This window comes from Musca autumnalis, unplaced genomic scaffold (genome assembly GCF_047663935.1).
Source record: "Musca autumnalis isolate F117 unplaced genomic scaffold, ASM4766393v1 scaffold_5, whole genome shotgun sequence".
Classification (NCBI taxonomy): Eukaryota; Metazoa; Arthropoda; class Insecta; order Diptera; family Muscidae; genus Musca; species Musca autumnalis.
Window position 1 is genome coordinate 49,327,497 of NW_027412088.1, and position 12,808 is coordinate 49,340,304.

General features: G+C 36.1%; 1 protein-coding gene across 18 annotated transcripts in view; it reads right to left on the bottom strand.

Annotated features, from left to right (window-relative positions):
* Mef2 (myocyte enhancer factor 2) overlaps positions 1 to 12,808 on the bottom strand; it is a 337,726-nt gene that overhangs the window by 86,089 nt on the left and 238,829 nt on the right. For all 18 annotated transcript variants that reach the window (XM_073988144.1, XM_073988141.1, XM_073988128.1 and 15 more), the window contains one exon: positions 2,014 to 2,049. The gene's annotated coding sequence lies outside the window, so the exon portion shown is untranslated. The remainder of the gene's footprint in view (positions 1 to 2,013; positions 2,050 to 12,808) is intronic.

The following is a 12,808-nucleotide window of genomic DNA, read 5'->3' on the forward strand; positions in this document are numbered from 1 at the left end:
GTTTAGTGGCTATGAGGTTGGTCATGGAAAAAGATTTGTTTAAAAAATCCACGCTTAGTTGCTTTGAGGGTGGTCATGGAAAAATATTTGTTTAAAAAATCCACGCTTAGTTGCTTTGAGGGTGGTCATGGAAAAATATTTGTTTAAAAAATCCACGCTTAGTTGCTTTGAGGGTGGTCATGGAAAAACATTTGTTTAAAAAATCCACGCTTAGTTGCTTTGAGGGTGGTCATGGAAAAATATTTGTTTAAAAAATCCACGCTTAGTTGCTCTGAGGGTGGTCATGGAAAAATATATGTTTAAAAAAATCCACGCTTAGTTGCTCTGAGGGTGGTCATGGAAAAATAATTGTTTAAAAAATCCACGCTCAGAGAGATGTTAACCCTTGTATTTCAATGCCAGCATTGTAGTTCAACATTTACACCGAACAGATGTTTTGGACATAATGGCATGTTAATACATATGTATGTATATACATATGTGTGTATATCATTTACATAAACAATTTATACTCTGTGTATGACAATTTCCTTAACGTTCTTTACATGAAATCAAATCCGTTTCGTTTCCCTCTCTACACTCAATAACCTCCTCCAGTTGGTAATGTAAATTTTCGTCTCCATTTCTCTGTTAGACTATATCACTTACGCATACAAATATACTCTCTCTCCCCCACATACTTATGAAAGAAAAACTCAATCAGGAATCGCCGATAATGAAACCGTTAAGTGAAATATATATACAAAACACCTACACACACTTTGACGTTTGCGCTTTTCTTGATGAGTGGCAGGTTGGTTGGTAGTAGTGGGGTTTACTTCTCTTCTTTTCTAGATTTGAGTGTTTTTTGACACAACAGGGGGATAGTCATTAAGCAGTCCATATGTGTGGGAAAAGTGGGTAGAATTATTGTTGTTATTGTGGTATGACGTGTGTTGCGCGTGTAATGTGTGTTCGTGTGTATAGGAATCCTCTTGGAAAAATGAAAGCAAAAGTATCCAAAAGTAGAAAGAAGAGGAATGAAAACAGAAACAAAACAAATGAAAGACAGAAGAAAAATCAACATAAAACATATGACTTTTGTTATTGTGGCTCTCTTTTTCCAAAATACCAAAAGACGTGAGGAGGCGTGAGGAACGGCGAAAAACGAGTGGGACATTAAGCTTTTTCTCTATCTCACCAATGCAATGTGTTTCCTCTCTGGAAGGCATTTTATCAATGAATGAGATACATAAAGAGATTTTATGTGACACCTACGCAAAGGTAAGCACGGGCCTTGTAATTGCCGATAAGCAGCTGACCGACCGTAAAAGAACCTTTATTATCCGTTTTGAATGCTGAATGGCTCCCACGTGAAACTTGACATTAAAAAGGGAATGTTTTGCCGGGTTTAAGGATATTCCTGGTAATGAAAGTTTCTGGGAAAATTTTACTTTTCAAAAATAAAAAGGAATTTGTTTTTACAAAAGGTTTGCCACTCATTCTCTCTTTGATGCTCTCAAATTGTAAAAGGCGAAAAAAGACCAAAAGAAAAGAATTTTTTTTGGAAGCAACAGTTTGTTGCTTATTATATTGCTCCAAGAGGTCGGTGTTTGTAGTTGTTGTCATGTGTTGTGTGCCTGCCGGGAGATGTTGCTTCACCCCTTACTTTATGGCAGCTATGCACAGGTTCATCTCTGCTTTATAGGATGTAGTTGAAATCATTTAGGATTTTTTCAAGTATGTAGAGTTATTTTTGCCTTGTTGGGCTTCTATGAATTGTCCTTTTTACTTTAATTCAAAGTCTTGAATGGCGAATGAAAGGCCTGACAGAAAAAGGATATTCTGTGAATTAATATTCCACAATTTAAGATTATTTTTCGAATTAAATTTAGCGAAAACGGAACAAGAAAATTCAGAGGGAATAAATAGGAACATAGTGAACTTTATGGAAGTTTAACAATGCCATGGGATTTTAAGAATATAAACATGCAGTTTAAGTTATTTCTATATAATAAATAAGACAGTCTTTACCTTAGAGTTCAACATGAAATTGCATCGAAGAATTTCCTGAAAAAAAGAAAAAAATAAAATGTAGTGTAAAATTTTACCAAGGAAAATAGAAAGAAATTGGTTGGGAGGAAAGACTAACTAAAATGTGAAAAAATTGAAGTATTAGCAAATTTTAAGTTTGGTAAGGACTGCGAAAGGCTATACATATTAGGGTGATGACTTCTCGACTTTCGACAGGAATGAATGGAATAATAATAATAATAATAATAATAATAATAATAATAATAATAATAATAATAATAATAATAATAATAATGATAATAATAATAATAATAATAATACTAATAATAATAATAAAAATAATAATAATAATAATAATAATAATAATAATAATAATAATAATAATAATAATAATAATAATAATGATAATAATAATAATAATAATAATAATAATAATAATAATAATAATAATAATAATAATAATAATAATAATAATAATAATAATAATAATAATAATAATAATGATAATAATAATAATAATAATAATAATAATAATAATAATAATAATAATAATAATGATAATAATAATAATAATAATAATAATAATAATAATAATAATAATAATAATAAAAATAATAATAATAATAATAATAATAATAATAATAATAATAACAATAATAATAATAATAACAATAATAATAAAAATAATAATAATAATTAAAATAATAATAATAATTAAAATAATAATAATAATAATAATAATAATAATAATAATAATAATAATAATAATAATAATAATAATAATAATAATAATTAAAATAATAATAATAATAATAATAATAATAATAATAATAAAAATAATAATAATAATAATAATAATAATAATAATAATAATAATAATAATTAAAATAATAATAATAATAATAATAATAATAATAATAAAAATAAAAATAAAAATAATAATATTAATAATAATATTTTTTACGGGTCGGGATGGGAAAATGCTTCACGCATCTGGCGATGTCGTCACAATCGTCGTTTGCCAGCCTCGAGTGTTATACCGGCTAAAAACCCACCCCCGTTTCATCCCACGGATTAACACCAACTCGGAACCGCTTCCGCATTACTTCGAAGTGGATCCCCTAATTGGTGTTCGTGCACCACTTCGTCTACATTTTACCTGCGCCCATGCCTCGCATTTGCTTTTTAAGAACTCGTTTCAAGATCTTTTTTCTTTTCTCGTACACCTTTTCCGCGAAGACCTTTATTGCTTCCCAACTTCTTTCATCCTGCAGCATTTTGGGGACAATATTTTCAATAGTCAGCTCTCCTACCTCTGATTGTAGTACTTCTCGGTTAGTAGCCCATCGTTCACACTTGAGGAAAGTATGCTCTGCGTCGTTAAACTCTTCTTCCTCCTCGTAGATGCAGTGCGGTGTTCCGCAATTTCCCCATGCGGTACAGGTAGTTTCGGAGGTAACCTTGTCCCGAGAGCATCTGTGTTAGGTAGCAATTTACCTCGCCATGCTTTCTGTTACACCAAACTTGCAGGTCAGGGATCAGCTTGTGTGTGTCTTCTTCCCTTCGTTCCGTTCGTCCACCGGAGTTGCCATACATATATCCATTGTTTCGTCTGCTTGGGATACATTTTGCAATCTTGCCGTAAAAGCATTTCTTCGCTTCATTGCCTGCAGATCGATAGGGATCATTCCAGCTATTACCAGAGTGACTTCTGCTGATATGGTATGCTGATGTAACTCGGGGTGCAGCAGTTTTTTGTACACCTTCTATTTTTTTTGCTCGGGACTGCGTTTCCAGCGTCGGTGCCCACATTTCACATCCATAAAGGAGTATGCTGTGTATCACCTCCATGAGTAGTTTCCTTCTGCTCGGTAGGGGACCACCAGTGTTTGCCATCAACCTACTCATTTGAGCTGTTATTTTCGCCGCCTTTGTTGTTGAATACTCAATCTTTTTGGCGTAGGTCAGCTTTGTGTCCAGCCTCATTCCTAAGTATTTGAGAAAAGGCTTGGTGGGAATTGTTAAGTCACCAATATGCATATTGATCTCTGTAGGCATATGTCTCCTCGTGAGTATAATTTCGGTTTTTTGCATCGCCAATTCTAGGCTGTGAGAGTCCAGCCAACTCTTTGCGCGGATCATAATCTGTCGCATCTTCCGTTGCGCTTCTTCGGTATTTCTTGCTTCAATCACAGCTGCAATATCATCGGCATAACCCACCAAGAAGGTGTTTTCTGGCATCTCTATTTTTAGGAGTTCGTCATACGTGGCGTTCCATAGATCTGGTCTCAGTATCGATCCTTGTGCCGCTCCTGAGGTAATTTTCATCGTTTCAGTACCCTGATTTATGTCGTATGTCAATATACGGTTTCTGAGGTAGTTGCCTATTATAATTTTTAAATACTTTGGAATGTTGAAGATTTTGTCCAAAGCATCAAGTACATCGATCCACCGCATGCTATTAAGGTATTCTTAATGTCCAGCGTTGCTAGCAAGATAATCGGGCTAGAGTGATTACATTGCTGTGCAGATTCATCAGTGCTTACTACTTCGTTCAATGCTCCAATTGTTGATTTCACTATGCAACACTGAAAATGCAAACAACTTCTAGCATGCATTTTTTGAAAGTACATATTTAGACTACAAAAACCCTAGTAGGGTTTTGTCCTGTCAGATCCAGTTCGGATTTTATGGCCTCATCTAAACCGGGCTAAATCTACACTTTTTTGCATTTATCGGGCCTTTATCTCAGAAACGAATAGAAATTTGGATTTGCTGTCTTTAGTAATATTGTAGCCCTGAACTAGTAGAACTTATCTTTTGAAAAAACCACATAAGAAAAACTCCATCTAGGGCATCAAAATCTATAAAATATAGAAAATTTTACATAATTGCTGAAATTCTGGTCAGTATCGGCTAAACTATTGGGAGTGAACCAAGTAACCTTTTGCAAAAATCTTCCAAATAAAGTTCTCAACAATTCTTTAGAACATTCTGAAACTCTTAAATGCTTACTTCATGTTGTTTCAGCGGCATTTTGAATCATATCTTTTACAACACAGTTTACACCAACAGTTTATTCTCGCATTTCGGATTTCACTACATTATTGACATTTTTTATTAAATCGTCGTTGAAAAATGTACTGAAAACAACGGCATAGAGGCATTTTACAACAATGACATGTTCTGAAAAGTTGTGTATTACATTCCAGGGAATATTTTTCCCAAATTCAGAAAAAATTAACGGTTTTGGAGATACGGTGCGAAATGTATAAAAATTTTGGAATTTTTGCAAAGATTTTGAAATTTGAGGCAATAAATGCAGGGTTTCGAGTTCATTATATCTCTAAATATTTTATTCATGTCCTTATCTACAAGTTTGCTTCAGAGGTCAGAAGAAGATTCGCATTGGTGTCAGAGATATAGCCCCGAATTTCTTTAAAAACTCAATATTTAACCAAGTTTAGATGGGGCCATAAAATCCGAGCTGGATCTGACACAACAAAACCCAAGGGGTTTTTGTCGTTTGGCTCTGTACTTTCAAAAAATCCTCAGTTCGAATTGTTTGCACAAGATCACCATAAAAATGTTGCACAGTGTTTTCCTGGTCGAAACCCGTACTGTCTTTTGGAGAGTCATACTGCCGCGCTGATTGCTTCTTGTAATCTGGGTTTTACCAGTCTCTCGAACATTTTTCCAGCAGTGTTCAGCATACAAAGTATGACGACGGCGATAATGGGTCATCCTTTCCCTTGCTAATTAAAACCAGCTTATGTATTTTGCATATATCTGAAAAAATGTCCTTGCTTATACACTTGTTGTACATTCTGAGGAGTACGTTTGGTCGGGCAAGCGCTATTTCCTTAATGACTTCTGTTGGTATTCCATCTGGTCTAGGAGCCTTTTTGTTTTTAAGGTTAAGGGCGGCGGCTTTTAATTCTTCAGCGGTGAAGAGTGGTATATTTGTTGGAGGTTCCGTTTCTATTTCCTCACATCGATCATCATGTTTTGGGAATAATACAGTTTCGATGTTTTGCATTATTTCCTCATACATCGTGTCAACTGAGCTTCTTCCTCCAAGCTTTTGCGCGACGATCTTTTATCCGAGACCCCATGGATTATTATTAATGTCCCTTCGCAGTTCCTCCCACTTATTCCACTTGCTTTTATCGATGCACTTTTGCAAACTCTTTTTTTCCGGGTTTTGATGCAGTTTCTTCTAGACTCATCTATGGACGTGTTCCACCAATATATTTCTTTCCGCTTTCCTCCAACCTTTGCTTTTGGCATCGCTTGTGGCAGCAGGTTGTGATCATCATGTGAAGTCGGTTTGCTGTTTGCGTGGCATCAGATGTAGTTGAGCATTCACACGTTAATCTGTCGAATTGTGTAAGCAGAGTAGACGAGTTAAGTTTATTAACGTTTCATCTTCGAGTGATTGAAAGGATGCCTCTTTCCTGTGTGGTTGTGTCTGTTTCCAAACAAAATGATATGTACTCGTATTGGTGATCACTATCCGTGTAAGTTTCAAGGACTCTCTAATCTATGTATTTAGGGTATTTTCAGAATTTTAGCCCTTTTTGGACATTTGAACTTGCCGACAAAAAAGTGGATTAGGATTAAAGTTTAAAAGTTTGCGGAGGAGCTACTTAAAGGAATGTACCGACATAGCCCATTATGGAAGTGGATCTTATTTTGGGAGCCATATCTTTTCGATAGACATCGCGCCCACTAGTCATTTCAGTGGGTCATCGTTTAACTTTTGGACCAGTATACCAGGAAGCACGGACTTGTCCACGGAAAACATAATATCGCTTTAAACAGGACCACAACGAACAGCATCGGTATACATTTCCATAGGATCTTCGAACAGACCCTAATCTGCACTTAGACAATTTTTGGGGGAGATACATTTTAAAAGTTAAACTAAATAAATTGGTTGCCCCGTTCAAGAGATATCGTGCAGACCATTTTAGTGCCATTTTTTAAATATTGGGGAAGTATTGGAAGTTGAGAACCGCAATTGCCCATCTTCGAACTGAAACTAAGATTGGACAAAACCGGTTACTCCATTCAAGAGTTATCGTGTGCACAAATTTTCCGAACATTTTCGAACTTTTGTGTGGGAGGTCCCGGAAGGAGTGGACCGATATGGTCCATCTTCGGCCTTAAACTAAGTTTAAGCAAAATATTACGATAACCAAAATTTGGTTCGAATCGGTTGATCCGTTCGAGAGTTATCGTGCGTACCAGCAAGCCAGACAGACAAACGGACGGACATTGCTAAAGCGACTCCAAATTGTCTGAAATGGATTTCGTCCAAACATACTTAGGGACTAAAACCATTATTTCGATGAGGCACATAAATGCTGAGGGTATAAATACAAACAAATTACAACCTATTATTAAACAAATTATCATTTTAAAAAATTATACAGAGGGAGTGCTTTAGTTTTAATAGATACTGTAGATTGCATTAGGTTCTCTGGAGTACTATGGTGGTGGTGGACTCCAGGGTAATACTTAGGGTATTACCCTGTAGTCCACCACCACCATAGTACTCCATAGATTGTTCAGCAATCAGAGGCGTTAAAAACCAGGATTTTTCAAGAATTACAATGGGTGTTTTTAGGCTGTTTTAAGAAAAGATTGTCATATGTGTCCACAACTTAATTGTTGCAGTTCTACTGATCAATAATATGTTCATGCCAAAAGTCCCTAACTTGTATATGCATTGAATGCTTATATTTGCCACTTTGTTGTTGAAGCTAAAAAATATGCCAAAATCGAAAAGAAAGTCTCTTTTATTCAATTGTGAAAATATTTCATCAGAATCCCAATCTCCTTTGCAAAATACATACATAAAATAAAAAACTAAAAATATTTGCCAATACTTTTTTCTGGGTAAACACTTCACAAAGTCCTTTAATTTTCTGCAAATGAAAAACAACAAAGAAAAATCATAAGTTAAGATGAGGGTAGAACGATTATAATCTTAGTCACTTGGAAATAAATAAGCGTCTTATTTTGTAATGGCAAAATAATTATAGACAACTTTTGTTATCCCGCATTTGGTCCATACCTTAAGGCAAACGAAAAGTAAATGGCAAATTTAAAGACCAATAAATAAGAAAACGTTAGGAAATTTGATTATCATCTTAAAGTACAGTTTTAATTAAATGATAGGAAAATATCAGCATTTCACCATTTTTACCATTCATTATTATCAGTCAATGTAAATTGCATTTTGAACTAGATTTTTATTTTAACATCATTAATTTAGTTTACCCTGTATGAAAACAAACAATCCTTAAAGTAGTGATGTATCTTATTCATAGAATACTTATTTTATCTATCTATTTATTCATCGATGATTAGAATATTCGTTTACAAGCGATTAAATCTACTTCAAAACTTTTACACTCCGGCCACATCGTGAGCTAGCCAATGTTAATGGGTATTGCAATTCAATTAATTGACCAGATTGACTTGATATTACTTTTAAGCTGTCGGTTAGTTCAATTAGTTTGAGAATAAATCTTTGTTTTTTGAATTAATTCTCTTTCGAGTTGAGCTGTTATGACCTAAGAGGTACATTGACATATAAGGAATACACCGAAGTCCCACACATTCAACCATTATGCTACGTTTCACGGGTGGTTAAGTCCGATCATCGGGTATATTAGAATGTTATTTTAGTGTGTGGACGAACGATTAGCTTGGATACTAGCATTTATTTTTGTGTTGATGTTCTAATTTTTGCTTTTGGTTATTATTATTTGCCCTATGAAACTGACAAGTGGAACTCAAAGGTATCATACCAATAACTCTCGCACGCATGAACGGGTATTGATCTAAACGTTACACATCTTAATATTTTGTCCAAACATCGATCGACGAGCCCCCTTTAAATACCTAAAATGTTTCTCTAAATGGTGTACACGATAGCTTTCAAGGGTAAATACCACTTTGTTTCAAACTTTGCACGTCGCTTATTTCTTCCAAACATAGATCAGGTTCGAATATGGAATATATGTAGAAGGTCCAATCCTTTGAGTACCACCCACACAAGATTTAATTGTTTTCGTAAAAGTGCGGTATGAGGGCTAGTCTCAGATCGGTTCAACATTTTTTACTCCAGATTTTCCTTGGGCCATTATTACAATCTACTTTTCAACAGAAAGTTCAAGTTTTTGTTGCTAAAATTGTGCGCACATTTCATAATCGTTCATAAACGGGGATTTTGAAGTTAGATTTAAACATTAGCAAAAGAGCAAAAATTCACAGACGAGCGGAAGAGGCCGGCTTATTCAGCCGATGACCAGCAAAAAAAAATTTCATATTGACAAACAATGAAAAAGCCAAACTTGAATTCGCAAAGGTCCAAAAATGGAGGACTGTGATTTTTTCTGATGAATCTACAATTAATTTAAAGGATTCAGATGGCATAAGAGTGGATCAAATGGGCCACTGTTAAATTCTAAATATTGCAAAGGCACTGTAAAACATAGAGGCGGAACACAATGATCTGGGATTATTTCTCGGAGCAAGGGACTGTACCAGTTCATAAAATTAATGATATTATGCATCGTTTCAAGTATCGTAACGTATTAAAGGGTGTGATGTTGCCTAATGCTTAAGAAGAGATGCCACAAATATGGACATTCCAGCATGGACATAGAGCATAGATTCAAGATTCGTCATCCGATATTATAAACGTCGTTTTAAGAATTTCTTTGCGCCAATAGACACTTTAAGCTATTGTCAAATTGTTGTGAATCTAACGAGAAAATTCCATTTTCGCGGCCAGGTGTTCATGCAATATGAAATGTTAGTTGATGGAAGAAAAGTACTTCTATAGACCCTTTCTGAAAGAAAGGCTGCTTCTATGGAACCTTCTATGAAAAGAAAGGGTGCTTCTGAAGGAAAGGGTACTTCTAGTGGCCGTTTCTGAAGGAAAGGTTACTTCTAAAGATTCTTTCTCAAAGAAAGGGTACTTCTAGAGGCGCTTTTTGAAGGAAAGGGTACTTCTATATAACCTTTCTGAAGGAAAGGGTACTTCTATATAACCTTTCTGAAGGAAAGGGTACTTCTTGAGGTCCTTTCTGAAGGAAAGGGTACTTCTTGAGGTCCTTTCTGAAGGAAAGTGTACTTCTTGAGGCCCCTTCTGAAGGAGAGGGTACTTCTTGAGGCCCCTTCTGAAGGAAAGGGTACTTCTTGAGGCCCTTTCTGAAGGAACGGGTACTTCTAGAGGCCCTTTCTGAAGGAAAGGGTACTTCTAGAGGTTCCTTCTGAAAGAAAGGGTGATTTACATCCTTTCTGAGAAAAAGTGTGCTTCTATAGAACTCTTCTGAAGGAAGGGTACTTCTAGAGGCCTTTTCTGAAGGAAGGGTACTTCAAGAGAACCTTTCTGAAGGAAAGGATACTTCTAGAGGTTATTTCTGAAAGAAAGAGTGTGCTGCCCTAGAACCTCAATATCAGTCATAATGATGATCGGATGAAAAATCGAAGTCACATTCAACTATTATGACTTGCCGTGACTTAACGCAGAATTTCCAATGCGGTCCATGAAGAAAAAAAGAACAACAACAAACCACATAGAGTGGCAAACAATGAAATAAGTCATGAATTATATGACCACAATAAATCACAATTTCTATTTTAACGAATTGAAAGAAACTCAACAATAACAAATTCTGTTATTGCTCATAATTTTGTGGTAAGAAGTACCAGCCAGTCAATAGCTATGACCACAAAAAGTAGCAGAAAGTTACTCATAAAATCTGATATAGAAATTTCTCAAAAAAATATGGGCGGGGAAATTTCTGTGGCGAGATATGGGTTTGATAAGAGCTGCAGTAATTGGAAGTGTGGATTTTATATGTAGCTCCACATCAAGATTTTGATATTAGAGGCAATTCAGAAAAAAAAAACAAGTAAAAAGTAGCGGTGACTTAGCGAGCGACTTAAACATGCTATCGTCGAACCTTACACTCAATATGTTGAGGGAGTTAGTGGTCGGAATCATAACAACATCAACCAATATGTTCAAGGAGAGCCTCATTTCATCCGTCCAGGTGGTGAACAGTGTGGCAGTAGATTAAGCGGCGGATATTTTCATATTCCTTATATGGAAGAACTGAGCTAGGTTAGCTATGTAGATATTTAACCTATCACATATGTATGTCATCGATGATTAAGCCCGACGCCAAAATAGTACAATCATCCGCATACATTACGATCTCTATCTACACCGGCATTTCAGAAAGTTATAGGTTAAACAGTGCCGGAGTTATCACCCCGCTCTGAAAAAAATTCCTGCTTCAATCTACGAGTTTTCGACTTCTTATTTCTGAAATCCACAAACTACTGGCATCCGCATGCCAATGTCCTCGCAAAGCTATGCATTGTTAAGGGTATCGATTGGTGATCAGGAGCCACCATGATTGTTCAGTTACACGCCCTGTTTTGGTTCAGTCCTCAAATAAAATGTGTGGATATAGGTTGTTATGTATGCTGTTGCGGTGCTGTGCGTTTTCCGGAATCCCTGCTGAACTAGAGAAAGTGCTTCAAATCATGGAGGAAAATCGGTATATACTATTCGCATCTGCAGTGATTATAGTCTGGCTTAAGTAGCGGGACTACCCTGCCAACTTTCCATGCTTCAGGTACAATATGGGTGGCTAATGATAGATTGAATACACTTGTCAAATACCCAGTGGATTAAGCATTATCATTGAGATTCCTGGTGGGCTCAAAGCATTAAATGATTTCGTGTTACGGAGGACATCAGCTCATAGTAAATTCCGGTGGTTGAGAGGGCTCATATACGGCGTAGCACACTCGTATTTGTCCTATCCCGAGGACTCTTCGGACCTGTCATTGTCACGCCGTTAAAAGTAACACCAGTAACAGAATTTACTTAATTGCTTCTGGTAGTCTGGCCACTTTTCCGCTTATGCGGATCTTCAGGGTTTGAACGACGAAGCTTATCACTATCATTTGCTAATCCCGTCGCCTCTGCTGATAAATTTGGTCTAATTTAGGATATTCCACCAGCAGGTGTGAGAAAATGGACAGCAGAGAAAATGGACAGCTCTCTGTATCGGGGATTGGTGTATTCTCTGAATCCTCGCCAATCGACTTTTCCATGGTTGAAAAAAGTAGGCGGTCAGAGGTTATGATGTCGTAGACCATGGTCGGAGCCATGGAAAATTACTGTTTCCAAACCCGGTGCCACAATGGTGATGTCTGGCGAGCTGTGGTAATCTATTCTTAACCTCGTAGGAGCATATTTTTTACCTTGTAAAATGTGGAGCTATCAACTTGCTCGGCCAGCACCTAGAACGAATTGCACAAATATCATTATGTGCATTAAAGTCTCTTAGCACCAGAAGGTTAGAGATCTACAAGAGACATATGTGTATTAAATTCCGTTATACTCCGCCCGCGCCCACAAAAATTCCAATACCTATATACTGAAGAAAACCTTCCATCTTCTCTACTTTCCTCGTATGCAGCATTTCTCTCTTGATTAGAACACAATTTCAGACCACTACATGCCCCTAATATGAATTTCTGGATTGTATACATGGAGTGGGTAATAGTTTACCTTGCCAATGATGTGAATGACGACTGATTTCAGTATGCACTTGGGTAGATTAAGGGGAGCATTTTGTAGCTATCTATGAGGATTGCAGCATTCCTCAGCTACTGTGTTTGTTTCAGAAGTTTTGTTTGCTCCACAGCTCATACTTATTCCCAACAATCTCCACGAGTTGGGCTGCCACAGTGG